The 15,829-nt window shown below is 38.3% G+C and overlaps 1 protein-coding gene across 6 annotated transcripts in view; it reads right to left on the bottom strand.

The window, feature by feature from the left end:
- LOC103346476 (leucine-rich repeat-containing protein 37A2) overlaps positions 1 to 15,829 on the bottom strand; it is a 214,833-nt gene that overhangs the window by 164,650 nt on the left and 34,354 nt on the right. For all 6 annotated transcript variants that reach the window (XM_089317063.1, XM_089317064.1, XM_089317065.1 and 3 more), the window contains exon 3: positions 14,880 to 15,116. The gene's annotated coding sequence lies outside the window, so the exon portion shown is untranslated. The remainder of the gene's footprint in view (positions 1 to 14,879; positions 15,117 to 15,829) is intronic.

The following is a 15,829-nucleotide window of genomic DNA, read 5'->3' as shown; positions in this document are numbered from 1 at the left end:
TCACTTGGGCTCTCTGGACTGCTCCCCTCTCTCCTCGTGGACTGGGGAGGGACTGGTACAGAGAGCCCTGTTTAGCCTGCTTGCCCACTCTCCCTTAATAAAGCCCTCACGGTCCTGTGGATTCTTCTCGTTTTCTACACAACTTCTGAACTTTGTCATGCTGCATGTCGTGTTTGAGCCTGTGCTTCGGATTCTTCTCTAAGTAAGAGGCAAGAGCCCGAAATATAAATTTTGATCTAACTTAGCCCACAGCAGTCTCCACTCTAGACACAACCTAAGGGTGATCTGAACTCCCGCTTCTCCCAACCCTCCCGACCATCCTCAGAACCTCTTGCCCAGCATCAGTTCTCCTCGCCCAGAGCTCAGGAAGCGGCTTCCCCTGAAGTCCCTTTATATGAGTAAGGGAAGTTCTTCCAGAAGGAGTGCCATTGCCCCGATCACTTCTCAGAGATGCCATTAACCAGCAAGATCAACCACTGCAGCAGAAAGTAAGGGCCAGTCACACACTCAGCTGGACGGACTTCTCATCTGCTCTTCTAGGGGTGGTTAGCTTAGAAGGCTACTTGCATCCCAAGGCAGCCACTGTCGCCATAAATCACTTATCTTCACCTCCCCAAGGGCCCACAGGAATTTTCCCAGGATACAGTATGTTCTTCCACTCTTTAATCAATCTCTCAAATTATTTACTCTTCCTCTACAATAGCTTACTGCCCTCAGTTCCCCGTCCCCTAGTAAGAGGGTGTTCCAGCTGCGGCTTTCTGGATGAGTGTTACTCATTCTGTGACTCCCGTGCACTTGCACATTAATAAGTTTGTATGTCTTTTCTCTGGTTCAGTTCTTTTATAGAATCAGATTATTGACCTTCAAAGGGCAGACGTTGCCTTTCATCCTCAAAGTATCAATAGTTTTCTCATATCTATATCTGATGTCCTAATGACTCAAATATATTGTTTTCCTCAAACGTTCCATTAGATATTTTCGTTGCATTTTACCCAAACTTCAAGCCATGAAAACCATCACAATGGGATAAATGAAAACAATGAATTTCATTTTTTTCTTCCACAAAAAATATTAGAATAACTCTTATAAGAAAAAAACTACCATTTTAAAAACATTTTTCTGTAAGTCTTATAAAGAAGTTGTACATAAATGTACATCAGGGAAAGTGGATCTTAGGCAGCATTGCTTAGGATAGTAACCAAAATTCAAATAAATCATGTGATTATATTTCTCTTGCAGCTTATATTAATTTATGTTCTTTTTTGCTAAAAGAAATACATCAATGGAAAGGCAAAGAGAAACATTATATTTGTGAATAAAACAGAGAAAATACACTAAATTATGATAACACAAAGCTAAGTAGAAACAGCTACCTTTTCCTTTAACATCTTTAAGTTTATTAATTCTGAGCAAGCACATCCTAAGATCCGGTGTTCTGAGTGCACCTTGCTCTTCCTAGGTGTATGAATTCAGAGTCCCTGTGTTCCCTGTCAAAGCTGTGTATTATTCTGAAGGCAGCCTCCCAATCTCCTGACTGAGAGCATTGCTGCAAATTTAGCAAGCCAGCTCGACGGCCTTTTTCATGTTTTAATAGGTTAGCTCGAATAGCTTCACAATGTCAATAGTCGTTTAGAAAATGACGCTATTTGGAAAGAATGGTGATCTCCTTTCCCTACTGGTATCTTCAGGCCAGACTTCCACAGCCAAAGAGATGAGGAACTATGAGGCAACCGAACAACAAATGTGAAGTCAGCCTCCTCGCTTGTTCTCAGAATTGGATGAACTCCACCAGACAGATTGGGCAAATACCCACAAAAGCCAAAACCTGAGGCAGTGGTTTCAAAGAAGAAAGGGTGCTATAAAATTCTGTACATGTACTCCAGGCCACAGGCCAGAGGAAAAATGACCTAATGATTTATGTGAAGATGCGGCATTCATAGTTGCCCCTCATACGGTTCTGTTTTTCTCAGATCAGTTATGCAAAGTCAACTTAAGCATGAAATGTTCCAGGCCATAAACGAGTGCCATCTAGGTAGGTAACACAACCTCCCAGTCTGAAGCAGGCATCTGGGGCTCACCCAGTGCTTCTTCATCTCACATAGAGTGCTTGAGTGAGTCCTGGCTCTGCCTCAGTTCCAGCTTACAGCTAACGTGCACCCTAGGAAGAGCAGGTGATGGCTCCAATACTGAGTGCTGGCTGCCCACATGGGAGACACAGACTGATTTAGGGGTCTCTGGCTTTTGACTGGCCAAGGGCCAGCTCTCGTGGGCTGTGCCTCTGTTGATGGAAATTCTCTATTCTCTCTCTCTCTCTCTTTCTCTCTCTCTCTGTTTCAAATACAATAAAATAAGTAAGGAAAAATTCTTAAAAGAACAAATCCCAAATCATCATCAACTTTCTCATGATCTATCCTTTCTCCAGTTTTTGCAGGTGGAAATACTACTATTCTGACATCAAAAGCTATAAAGTCTGAGCAATTGCTGAGAAATACAAGTTTCACTCTGTCTTTTATACATCTGAGTTTGCTGTGTACGTTTTTAATATATCATCACCCTAATGTTTTCAGGACAATGTCCATACTTTGATGGAAATCTGTTCATTATCCATAGCATGCTCCCAGGTTACCTGTTCTGATTTTCAAAAACTGTTTTGTAACTCTGTTAAGTTGTAGGTAACTGATAATTCTGTGAATTAATTATTGTCTATAGACAAAGAAATGATTTCTGTCCTCTGGAGGCTACCTTGTGGAAAAGTATATTTTTGCCTACAAACTAAATAAGTATTTTAAAATGTGTGAGAGCTGTGTCCATCCTGGTCAGATGTCTTCGCCAAGCAGTTGCAACTTATACGTCAAAACTCACTGTGTGGTCTCAGGAGAAGGAAGGCCACTTAGTACTCACTCCAACCTTTCACTACCCCCATGGTCTTGAACTCTTCTGGAGACTAGCTATCATTATACAAATTGATGAATTGTCTGGTTTAGTCAAGCCATTGACTTAAAAAAATAGGCCAATAGTTCAATATAAAGGCAATGATGTGACAGACTTTCAGGCATAAGAATATGTAGAGTAAGAATGAATGTAGCAGAGAAATTAGAGTTCTGATTAAACAAAACAGGGGAGAAACAGGAAACGAAGTGTAAGAAAATCCCTGCAAAAACGTTCTGGGCCTGAAGAGTTGGCCAGTTTCTCCAATGGCACTTAATACTTTACCTAAAAAATTCTCCTTATTTTTGTATTTGGGTGATAGAAATGGTAGGAATGGAAGCAAGAGTGTTTATTTGTGCTAACAGTTTATTTCTACTTTTCGTTCATATGTAAGAATGTTTTAATTAATTACACAAAGAGGTGACACACATGTGTCCCTTTGACCTCTCAAATGATCTATGAGTTGCAGCATTACAATAGAATATTGTAATTTTTTTTGGACAGGAAGAGTGGACAGTGAGAGAGAGAGACAGAGAGAAAGGTCTTCCTTTTTCTGTTGGTTCACCCCACAATGGCCGCTGTGGCCGGCGCACTGCGACTGGCATACTGCACTGATCCGAAGCCAGGAGCCAGGTGCTTCTTCTGGTCCCCCATGCGGGTGCAGGGCCCAAGCACTTGGGCCATCCTCCACTGCACTCCCGGGCCACAGCAGAGAGCTGGAATGGAAGAGAAGCGACCAGGACAGAATCTGGTGCCCCAACCGGGACTAGAACCTAGAGTGCTGGTGCCACAGGCAGAGGATTAGCCTATTGAGCCATGGCGCCAGCAATAGTTGTATATTTAATCAATATCTAAAACTCACTCTCCAATAACTTTGACAAAATTTGGTAGGGACAATTAGGAACAAAGGATAGATTATGTCAAAGTAGTAATACATTTTCTGTAATTTTTATTAGATTTTGGGGGTAAGAATTATTCTCCCTGCTTTTGTCTCCTTTATAGGATATGTCCCTTAAGTCTCCAGACACAGTCGCCTCTGCTGCACACGGCAACTCTTCATGGCTTGGCACAAAAATGTCCACGAAATGCTGCCCTCCAAAATAACAAGAAATCACAGTGACAGCAGCCTAGACTTTACCATTTCTCTCTCTCTCTCTCTCTCTCTCTCTCTCTCTCTCTCTCCTATTAATGGACTCTGCAGCAGGCAAACTACCCAGAGAAGGAACAGCCAAAATTGCTGTTCTTTGGGATCCAATGTCTTGGGAAATAGAGAATCCCACAGAGCTCAAAGGAAGAACGCCAATTGGGTTGTGCGATTTTCTCATTTTTAGTTTTCTTTTCTTTGTTATGGGCCTTTAAAGACTAAGATTTGTTGTAGACTTTGAGTTTAAGGGGCAAGGGGTTCAAAGAAAAGCAAAACACATATGAGATGATAAATGTTATGTCTATATCTTGTTAGTGAGTTCCTTGAGAGCGCTTGCAACTTTGAGGTAGAGGAAAGAATATTGGGTAAATAATATTCCCTGCAGAGTGGAAGTTGTGCATAGAGAGAAATCATACAGAGAAACTTAGAAAGCCTACATCACAAGAAATGCTTTTCAGCAGGGAAGTCTCCCTGTGAACTTACACATAGGTGAGAATGACATAAAATGCTTCTCTACGGATAATGACAGAAGTTTAAATAACTTTCAGGTGATGTCTACACAAAAAGTATAAACTGAATCATAATTCACAGTTTCAATTCAATCCAGTAATCCTATGTACAGAGTAGGGGCCATTCTGATGTGATAAATCAAAATGGAATAAAGCAGTGACACAGTTTTCTGGTGAATTATTGGATTTCCTAGCAATCTCCTGTGTGTAAATATATTAAAGGAAACTGGACTTGAAAGAAAGTATCCATTCAATAAATATGTGTTGCATGCCTACTGTGTGCAAGCCTGATTCTGTGTTCTGGGAACGCAATAAGAATGGAGCCACGTGTTTGCTCCATGTCCTCCACACACCAAAGTAGTGTCTTTTGCATCTTAAACTGGCCTCTTCTCACACTCTGTGGCCATAATTGTTGCAGTTTCAGGTGTGATGACCAAACTACCAAAAATTTCTCTTTCCTTCTCCACAGTTTCACAAATAGAAGATTTTTTAAAAAGATATATTTACTTCTTTGAAAGGCAGAGTTACAGAGAGGTGGCAGGAGAGAGACAGAGAGGTCTTCCATCCACTGGTTCAGTCTCCAGATGGCTGCAATGGCTGGAGAAGTACCAATCTGAAGCCAGGATTCAGGAGCTTCTTCCAGGTCAATCATGAGGGTGCAGGGGCCCAAACACTTGGGCCATCTTCTACTGCTTTTACAGGCCATAGCAGAGAGCTGGATAGGAAGTGGAGCAGCCGGGACTCTAACTGGTACCCATATGGGATGCCCCACTGCAGGTGGCAGCTTTACCCACTACACCACAGCCCAGGTAGAAGATTCACTCTTCCTGCAGATCTTAGCAACATCAGTGTATAATTCTTTTTTCTTTATTAAGTCTAGAAACTTCATCTTTTCAAATATGCTTTTCTTTGGTGCTCCAGAATTGCCAGCACCACTATCTTTGCACCATGGGACCAAATCAGTAACTGATTTGACTTAATCATGACTTAATCATTGACTGAGCATTACCTGAGAATAAGAACAGTCCATCTCACCAGCTGGATGCCTCCTAGGCTGATAATGGACAGGTAGTGGATTATTAGGATATGCTGGACACAGGGATAATTCACTTCCTGGGCCAGGTGGGGTGGCCTAGAATTTCATCCCACCACTCATAAGAGTGCAAAACTCAAAAATTGTTTCTGGATTCTACATTTAATATTTCTGGACTGCAGTTTACCACAAGTAGTTGGTATCACAGAAAGGGAAACTGTGGATAACAAGTGCTACTGTATAGAGGAAATAATGCAATAAGACAGCATTGTCTAGAAGAGAAGAACCACATCAGAATATATCAATAGATCGTCTTCACTGAGGACTAGGGAATCAGAAAGTTCCATTGTCGTGATGGCTATCTGACTGCCACAGCTGCCCAAAACGTTCAGAGTGTGTGTGTAAAGTGAGTGAATTTTATTTTATGTAAATATACCTCGATACAGGGAAACAAATACCTTTTCTTTTCAGCTAGGACATGAGAGACTGTGAGAGCCCAGACCCACACAAGAACTAACAAGACATTCTCCTGATTCCCACTGAGTTCATCTGCAGAGCAGAGTACTCTCGGGGTGAATGCTGGCCTTTTCTCCTTGGGGAAGGGCTTGTTAATTCTGGGGGCGAGCAGAGACTCCAGTCAGATTCCAACAGAGAGGCGGAAGCTGTGGGAGGCGAGAACCAGCAGAGGCCCACGTCACTCAGGACTGTCGTTGTGGACTGAAAATTGGAGCGTCATAAAATACAGCCATGGATTTCCCCTTCTTCCACCTCCCGCTCACATCCCCACTCCTAATTTTTATGAAGATCTATTTTCAGTTTACTTAATTTTTTTAATCTGGGGAATTTGTCGTTACTATCTCCTCTGCTGCGTTTTTTTTTTTTTTTTTTTTTTTTTGATTGAAGGTTTTATTCCTGGGAATGTGCTTCTGGAGCTCTAAGACTTACACATGAGTACGAGGGCTGTGCACTATGTGGGGCCAGGAATCTCTGACAATTGTTTGAAGGTGCAGGAACAGTTTAGAGTGTCGCTCAAATTGGGCATGGTGGGGCACCTCTGGCTATAAGCAATGGGGAGAGGGGCTGTTGTGTTCACAACCCCAATCTTATGTGTGCCAGGGTGAACCAGCTGCTTTACAAACTAAAATGAGCTCACAGTCCCAGCACTCCCAATCCACTATGCACGCAAGCTGTACAGGGCAATGACCTGTCCACAGCATGCATCGCCAGTGTGTACAGAGCTCTGAAGTTAGGTCTGGCGGGCTCACAGGAACTCAGTCATGACCTCTGACCCTCTCAGCTCTGTGGCCTATGCCAAGAATACCCACAGAGCCCCAGCAATTTTTGGTGGTTATGTTCCAAGGGTCATAAATCGAAAATTTAAATACAATTTAAATTAATTTTGTTTAAAGAAAAAATGGGGCATTAAACGTATAAAAATTTACTTAAAGCTAAAAATATTGAATAAAGAGATAAGCCCAACTGAAAATTGTAGAAATGAATATAAGTAATTGAAAATAGAAATGAAGTAGGGGCATATTGAAAAAAATTGAAAATTTGTCAACTGGAAGATGACATGTATCTGCATGACAACACAAAAAGATGAGCTGAAGAACACTTTAACAAGGGAACTGCAAGAGATACAATGGGCATTCCAGAACAATTTCTACGTATTTTTCTACATTAATACATGCAATAATTTAAGAATTCCAGAAAGCACGTGGATTCCATATATATGTATTTCCCAGCTTTCCAGAATGGATATGAGCAGAGTGGAGAGAGGGCACTTTGGAGTTGCAGTAAGTGGAAAACTTCGAGAATTGAAGAAAAATTCAGGAAACTAGTGAATTCCAAAGCAAAACATATCTAAGGTAAAAATGAAAGAAATAAATCTTGCATTTACTTATTTATTTTTACCTAGAAACCATTTATTTAAGGTATACAAACATCATGAATTTCATGTATACAAATTTAGTGATTCTTCTCACCCTACCCTCCCTCCCGCCCACACTCCCACTATTCTTCCTCTCTCTCCTATTCCCATTCTTTTTTTTTTCTTACAAAGATCTATTTTCAATTAACTTTGAAAATAGAATCCTACATTTAAAAACTATTTCAAGATTTCAGAATGACAACGTTCTCAAAGGACAAGCACAAAAGATCACCTGCAAGGGAATATAGTATGTTTCAGTTAGTTGTGGAATTCTTGCGTATTTGACATATGGTGCATCGTGGACTGGTTCTAACTTGGGAACTCCACTCCCAATCTGCTGGCTCCTTGTCATCTTTTCTGCTCTCTTCTGTGGCTGCTTCTACGATCTTCTTTACTGTTTTTCATGTTCTTCACCTTCATTATGGAAACTTTAGTGCACATGAGGATTTCTGTCTTGTTTACTACTTGGGGATTGGTGAGCTTTTTTTTTTTTCATTTTTTCTAAATGTATATAAGGTGAACAAATTTCGTGTATCTAATATATACAGATTTAGGAGCATAGTGATAAATCTCACCTTATCCTCCCTCTTGCCCACACTCCCATCCTCCAACTTTCCTCCTTTCTTAGTCTTTCTTTTAAATTTTACAATGATATACTTTCAGTTTATTTTATGATCATAAGCTTCACATTCCACTATGTAAAGAAGTCAACAAATAGTAAAAAGAAAAAAAATACTGTTTCTCAGCAGTAGAGCAGGGCTGTAACCAACAATCAAATCTCAGAATGTCAGTTTTGTTCAATTACATTACATTTTTGAGCTTTTTAAATATACAGATTGCTTTCCTTCTATGATTTTAAAAGTATCAGCTCTTATTTTCTTCAAATATTATTTTTGCCATTGTCTGTGCATCCTCTGTTTGGACTACAACTTAACGTTTAAGTATGTTAGGACTTCTCCTACATTCTCTAAGTTGACTAATAATATTTTATTACATTTATTGTTTTTTCTAATTTTTCTTTATTCTGGATAGTTTCTTCTAACATCATTTTTTAAGATTTTATTTATTTACTTGACAGGTAGAGTTACAGACAGTGAGAGAGAGAGAGAGACAGAGAGACAGAGAGACAGAGAGAGACAGAGAGATAGGTCTTCCTTTCACTGGTTCACTCACCAAATGGCCACAAAGGCCGGAGCTATGCCATCCGGAGCCAGGAGCCAGGTGCTTTTTCCTGCAGGGGCCCAAGCACTTGGGCCATCTTCCCCGCTTTCCCAAGCCACAGCAGACAGCTGGATTGGAAGAGGAGCAACCAGGACTAGAACTGGCGCCCTTATGGGATGCTGGCGCCGCAGGAGGAGGATTAACCTAGTGTGCCACAGTGCCAGCTCCCCTCTAACTTATCTTTAATACACTAATTAATTGTAAGCTATGTCTACTCTATTGATTAACTGTTAGTTCTAATTTTACTAATTAACATATTATAAGTTCTATTGGAGTTCTTTTTAAAAATAAAATTTGTTCTTTAATTCTATGAACATATTAATTGTATTTTTATTACATTCTCTCTGAGTCTGTGATAGCACAAGCCCAATTCATATGCTGCTTCTTATTCATTTTGTGTTATGTTTTAGAGTACCTAAATAGTTTTTTATTAGAAATTAAATTTAAAATAGAAAATATTTGCTCACTACATTTGAGATTAAAACATGTTATTTTTTTCCCAGGGAATATTTTCATTTATTTTTGAATAGAACTTGACAGTACTTGATCCACTTAAACAAGTTTCAGACATTAGGATGTTCTAGGCATGGGCAGTGACTTCAATCTCAATTGATGACCTTGCAAAGACTAATTTAATTCTGCTTTGTACTCCCTGCTTTTAGAAGACCCAACATCCATTACTTTGGACCTGTAATGCTTCCAAATTCCACTTCTAGCTCTCACTCACTTCTCAGATGCCCAAATATCCTTTTTGACAAGAGATGCCTCCATTATTGATCTTACCTCTCTACAATTCAATCTTATAACTTGTAGCCAATAATTTATAAATATTGACTGTCTATTTGATGCATAAAAATATTTAGTGCAATATGTTTCTGAAATTAATTTACCATTAAAAGAAGTCAAAGACCTCTGCTGTTTTGTAAGTAAATCTAATTATTTAAAGATCAGTCTTTACTTTTCATATAAACATCATTTTCACAGGCAAAGACCTTGAGTTTATTAGCTTTAAAAAGCTGGCAAACAACACACTAATCTTCATAAAAACCTGAATTTACATCTAATTAAGGAAGACTACAGCAGCAACAACCAAAAATGTTTAATCTAATAATATCCAATTTATAATTTCATTTATTGAAAGACAGGTTAAAATCTCACATTTGTGTGTGTGTGTGTGTGTGTGTGTGTTTGACATTTTTCTTCATGTTATTTGGATACATGTTATTAAGTCTTGACCAAGAGGGTCAAACATTCTCTTCAATTTTTCTAAGTTAATGATAAATCACTGATGTCTCTGTTCATAGAACATTCATTTTAGAAAATTGTAAATTCTTCCTTTTTATTGAGATGGAAATATTGCACAAAAATTGCCCCTTTCTTCAGGATCTGGGGGCACCCTTTTGAAATGTAATGATTGTGGAAAACAGGTGGGTTCCTCTGGAAGAAGGGGAGCCTAACTTCAGTAAGAGATAATTAGCAGACACCAATGGCCTCCTCCAGCTTGTCAAGTTCACTGTGAATGCCCACCAGTGCTTTCCATTGAGCTCAGGCCTTTGTTGAAAATCCTGCAGCCCTTGGTTTCTTGAATGTTGAGTTCAATTTTTCTCTTCTATTACAAGTCTTTCTCCTTTGTTTCAAAAGTCTTGGATAAAGTTTATTTTTTGTCTATTTAACTAATTTGGTATAATTTTTAAGTTTAGCTCCATATAAACTAATATTTTGGTATATATTCATGTTGCACTATTTTGTTATAAAATATTTATATTTCAATTAATGTAACTTGATTTAGAATTTACTCAAGTATTATTTTGGAAGATTTTTACATTATTTATATTTTCTACTCTTCAACTTAAATTATATGTGCCTTTATATTTAAAGTATATCTTTAATAAACAGAAACAATCCTGTTACTTTATCAAGTCCTATAATTTTAATATTTTACTTAGTAAATGTAATGTAACAAGTAAAATGTAACATTTAACATAATGCCATTTACAATGGAATTTTATCTCACTTGACATATTTTATTGAGGCCAATGGGACTCTTCAACAAACACATGAAAAATGAATAAAAGTCTTAAATTTTTTATTTCAAACACAGTAGTAGAGAGAGTGTGACATAAACAATACACATTTATCTCTGGGTGCCAATTTTTCCCATTTTCTTCTTTACGCTTTTATTTTGGTGCCATCAAGTAACTCTCATTTGATTTCCTTGTTCCTGATTGAATAAACTTTAATTTCTTGCAGGTTTACTGTGCCTCTGATGCCATGCTGATGTAAGTCTTCACTGCCTTCATTTCTGTATATTCCATTAATCTGTCTGTGTGTTCACTAGCCCTATCATGCTCTGTCCCAAAAACGCCTATCAAAATGAAACTTTGAGTTATTGGTTTTAGATGTTCAATTTTTTTGTTTTAGAATGTTCTTTAATCAGTTTCATATATTACAAATCTATAATTAAGTTTGCAGTATTTTATCTACTTTATACTTCTTTCCAATTTTTGCTCAAATATTTCAGTAATAATAATCTGAAATTATTTCCTTCTAGTTTTACAATCTAGATAACACAGCTTCTATTTTCTGGTTTATTTCTCTGTAATACTATCCATAAAATTTTGTCAGCACACATATTTATAAATTAGGATTCTATATCCATCATATTGTTTAAAAAGAATCACAGTGGTCCCAGAAAATGTTTTCTTCCTCAGGAGCACGCCCTCTCAATCATTTATTAGATGCTGCAATGGAGAGTTGATCTTTTCAGAATCAACTCCTAAGGATCACAGTGTGAGCTGTGCCAATGCTAGATTTCAATAGGACTCTATTTTCCTCTGTTTATTCCTGTTCTGCCACGTTACCTGATTAGTATGTGAAATGGCAAGCCTGCACTACTGCAAAAGACTCAGTTCCACATCCAGGATTTACCAGTGTAAATCTTTATCCACTTGTCATGTGCAGATTCAGAATAAAGGAGATGTCCCAGAGGAGAGATGGTCTGTACACTTAAGACACCTTAGGCTCCCAATTATATGACCTAAGTCTAGGGTGACTGCAAAAAGCTCTTCTGGTTTCTCTATCTGGGAGCAGCAGCATTTTCCAGGGGTTGATACTTTATTCTCAGTCTTGAAATATGTCTTGAATATGGATAAATATGCCAAAAGGAAAAGCAAGTGCAGAATCTCAGAATACATTCATCATTCTTTTGGGTTTCCCATCCTTGCCTATTTTGTTGCCAATCCTCTCCTCATAGTTGATCTTTTAAAATTTGGTTGTAAATTGACAACTGATCATTTTGTATATAAGGCTACTTCAAAAAGATCAGGGATCGGTGACAACTGACTGAACACCAAAAAGGAAACCTCCTGAAGTGAAATGGACACTATGAGAAATGGTGACTTGATCAGCATAGCCCTGACTGCTAATGGACAACTTAATACATTATCCCTCATAGTATTTTTTTTTGTCTGTTCTACTTAATATGACTGGTTTAATTCTGTAATTATCACACAGTTATTCTTAAGTGTTGAAAATTAACTGAAATGTGATCCCTGTTAAACATAAAAGTGGGAATAAGAGAGGGAAGAGATGTATAATTTGGGGCATGCTCGGGCTGACTTGCCCCAAATGGTAGAGTTGGAAACATACCAGGGGATTCCAATTCAATCCCATCGAGGTGGCATGTGCCAATGCCATCTCACTATTCCAAGTGATCAATTTCAGTTCACAATTGATCATAATGAAAGGACTAAGAGTCAAAGGGAGCACATAAACAAGTCTAGTATCTGCTAACACCAACCGATAGAATAAATAAAGGGGAGAGTGATCCAACATGGGAAGTGAGATACTCAGCAGACTCATAGAATGGCGGATGTCCTAAATAGCACTCTGGCCTCAGAATCAGCCCTAAAGGCACTCGGATCTGGCTGAAAAGCCCATGAGAGTATTTCAGGCATGGAAAGCCAAGACACTCTGGCAAAAAGATCTCTGTGAGTGAGATCCCAGTGGAAAGAACAGGTCTTCAAAGAGGGAGGTGCCTTTCTCTGAAGGGAGGAGAGAACCTCCACTTTGACTATGACCGTGTCTAAACAAGATAAGAGTCGGAGAACTCAAGGGGCTTCCATAGCCTTGGAAACTCATGACTGGTGCATAGGGAGATTACTGATGCCATAAACAGGAGTGTCAATTTGTAAAGTCAACAACAGGAGTCACTGTGCACTTACTCCTCATGTAGGATCTCTGTCCTTAACATGCTGTACACTGAGGCTTAATGCTATAACGAGTACTCAAACAGTATATTTCACTTTGTGTTTCTATGGGGGTGCAAACGATTGAAATCTTTACTTAATGTACACTAAACTGATCTTCTGTAAAAAAAAAAAAGAAAAAGAAAAAAAAAAAAGAAATTATCAATTCCCAACTTAACTCTCACTGGGATTAAACATGACAATAGGTCTGATCTGATTTCATCATCATTTAAAAAAATCATCTATTATTTTTCACTTTATGTTTCTGTGTGGGAGCAAACTGTTGAAATACTTACTTAAGGTATACTAAGCTGATCTTCTGTATATTAAGATAATCGAAAATGAATCTTGATGTGAATGGAAGGGGAGAGGGAGTGGGAAAGGGGAGGGTTGTGGGTGGGAGGGACGGTATGGGGGGGAAGCCATTGTAACCCATGAGTCGTACTTTGGAAATTTATATTCATTAAATAAAAGATAAAAAAAAAATTCTAAGGCAGAAAAAAAAAAGATCAGGGAAATTTGAAACAAAATGTTTATTTTGATGCAAACATTTCTTGAAATCCACAGTTTTTTCAAAATATGCACTTCTATGAACTTTTTGAAAATCCTTTTATGGTGTATAATTTGATGTCATGATTCATGTGTACAATCGGCCATGATTAATCCATGTATCTTTCACTTCAAAAACGTATCATTTTTGTAAAGAAAATATGTGAAATGTATGTACTTAAAATTGATAAATATATAATACATTATTATTCATTGTTGTCATATCTCTGCAATGAACATAAAAAAGTCTTTCATCCTTTCTAACTGAAACTTTGTAACATTTTGTCATCAGAATTCTAGCTCCTCCATCTCCTTTCTCTGGTATCTACCATCCCTCTCTCTGCGTCTGTGAGTTCTTTTGTATTCATGAAGTCTTTTGCTTAAATATATGTATTCTAAATAATCTTAACTCTTTTTAAATTATCAGTCTTCCCAAATCTAGACACCCTTTTATTCTATATAATACCTTGGTTTTTTCCAACCAAAAGTCCATGTTCTGTTGAAATCACCATCATGCTTTTTCTTGTTTGATACATATTTTGGACACCTTTTAAGTGTGTTTGAAGAAATGACACATCAGATGAATTGTAATACACAAGCACATCTCTGCAGCTGAAACATCTTTGCTTATTTAAAATTTAGTCATATAAAACATTTCCAATTAAATTCTATATAATCAAACTCACCACACTGCAGCGATTTTTGTTATCCTTTTAACATGAATTATTAAATAAGCCCTATCAATAGTCTTGTATTGCTTTAAATATCAATGCTTTATACATGTATACTACTACAGGTTATGCAGCAAATAAGTAAAAAAAATATTGGAAACACACACACTAATAAAATTTTAGAATGACATAAAAGATATGCACTGTTAAATAAAAATGGATACACTTTGCTTCTAAAATAAGTAGTTGCATGAGGGTGAGCCCTTAGGGAAATCATGTTCATGTAAACAAGGTGTAGAACAAATGCTATGTTTGGTCTCACAAACGAAATTCAGGGAACACTAGCCAAGGTAGAACTGTCAGATGAAAATTCTTGCATGGAGAAAAGCAAGACTTTTCTTTAATAAATGCCTACATCATTTTAATAGCAGATTCTACCGTAGTGTCAGTAGCATAGTAATACACAAAGCACCAGACATTCTTTTAGCAAAATTCTGACAAGCCAGTCATAAGAGCAATGTATGTCCATCTGAAAGAATAATTAAAAAGACCTTCCAAGTGTATAGTAGATTCTTCCTGGAAGGCAAAATCTTTTAGGCATTTGTTGATCAAGGTTTGAAAATGTTCCATGAGAACATGTGCCTTACCTGACTCCTCAAAGTTGCTGTTGTAGACTTCCCAGGTTTCACTTACTCGAAGAAGATTCTCTTCCACAGCTTGGATGTCCATGGAGGGGCAGTTGCATTCTGGGAACCTGGGGCCACACTGACACCAGCAGTCATTGTCCTTGCAGATAAACTCTCCTTCCGAATTGCAAGCGATGTAGCTCAGAGCTGCTTGTACAAAGCACTCCTGGAGATAGTCTGGAAGGAGAACTTGAAGCCCTGTAGAGAACAAGCAGAGAAATCAAAAACGTTGGCTTCAATACAGAAAACAGTAAACAACAATAACAACAACACAAAACCCAACCAAAAAACCTATTAACAGTATTCAATAACCAGTAAAAATGTACATTAATTGATAAATGTGTATTTTAAAGCTTTCATTAGAAAATTATTTATGTCTAGGTATTTTCAAACATTCTTATTTTTTCAGCTTATGCTGACCCCATGAATATGGACTCTTAGAAACCATGGAATTCCGCCAGTGCTGCGGCTCAATAGGCTAATCCTCTACCTGCAGCACCGGCACACCGGGTTCTAGTCCCGGTCGGGGTGCCGGATTCTGTCCTGGTTGCTCCTCTTCCAGTCTAGCTCTCTGCTGTGGCCTGGGAAGCCAGTGGAGGATGGCCCAAGTGCTTGGGCCCTGCACCCGCATGGGAAACCAGGAGAAGCACCTGGCTCCTGGCTTCAGATCAGCACAGTGCGCCGGTTGCAGCGGCCATTGGAGGGTGAACCAACAGAAAAAGGAAGACCTTTCTCTCTGTCTCTCTCTCACTGTCCACTCTGCCTGTCAAAAAAAAAAAAAAAAAAAAAACTATGTAATTCATTAAGACCTTAAAGTATCTGACTTGCTTTTTAGACTTACTGAGTGGGTTTGCTGATGTAATTGAGAAGAACATTTGGACTGATTTAGATATTCCACAGTTCAAACCTTT

Source organism: Oryctolagus cuniculus, chromosome 17, assembly GCF_051225735.1.
Source record: "Oryctolagus cuniculus isolate XC-2025 breed Fujian yellow rabbit chromosome 17, ASM5122573v1, whole genome shotgun sequence".
Lineage (NCBI taxonomy): Eukaryota > Metazoa > Chordata > Mammalia > Lagomorpha > Leporidae > Oryctolagus > Oryctolagus cuniculus.
Note: the sequence above shows the minus strand (reverse complement) of the source record. Positions and strands in the feature narration are given on the sequence as shown.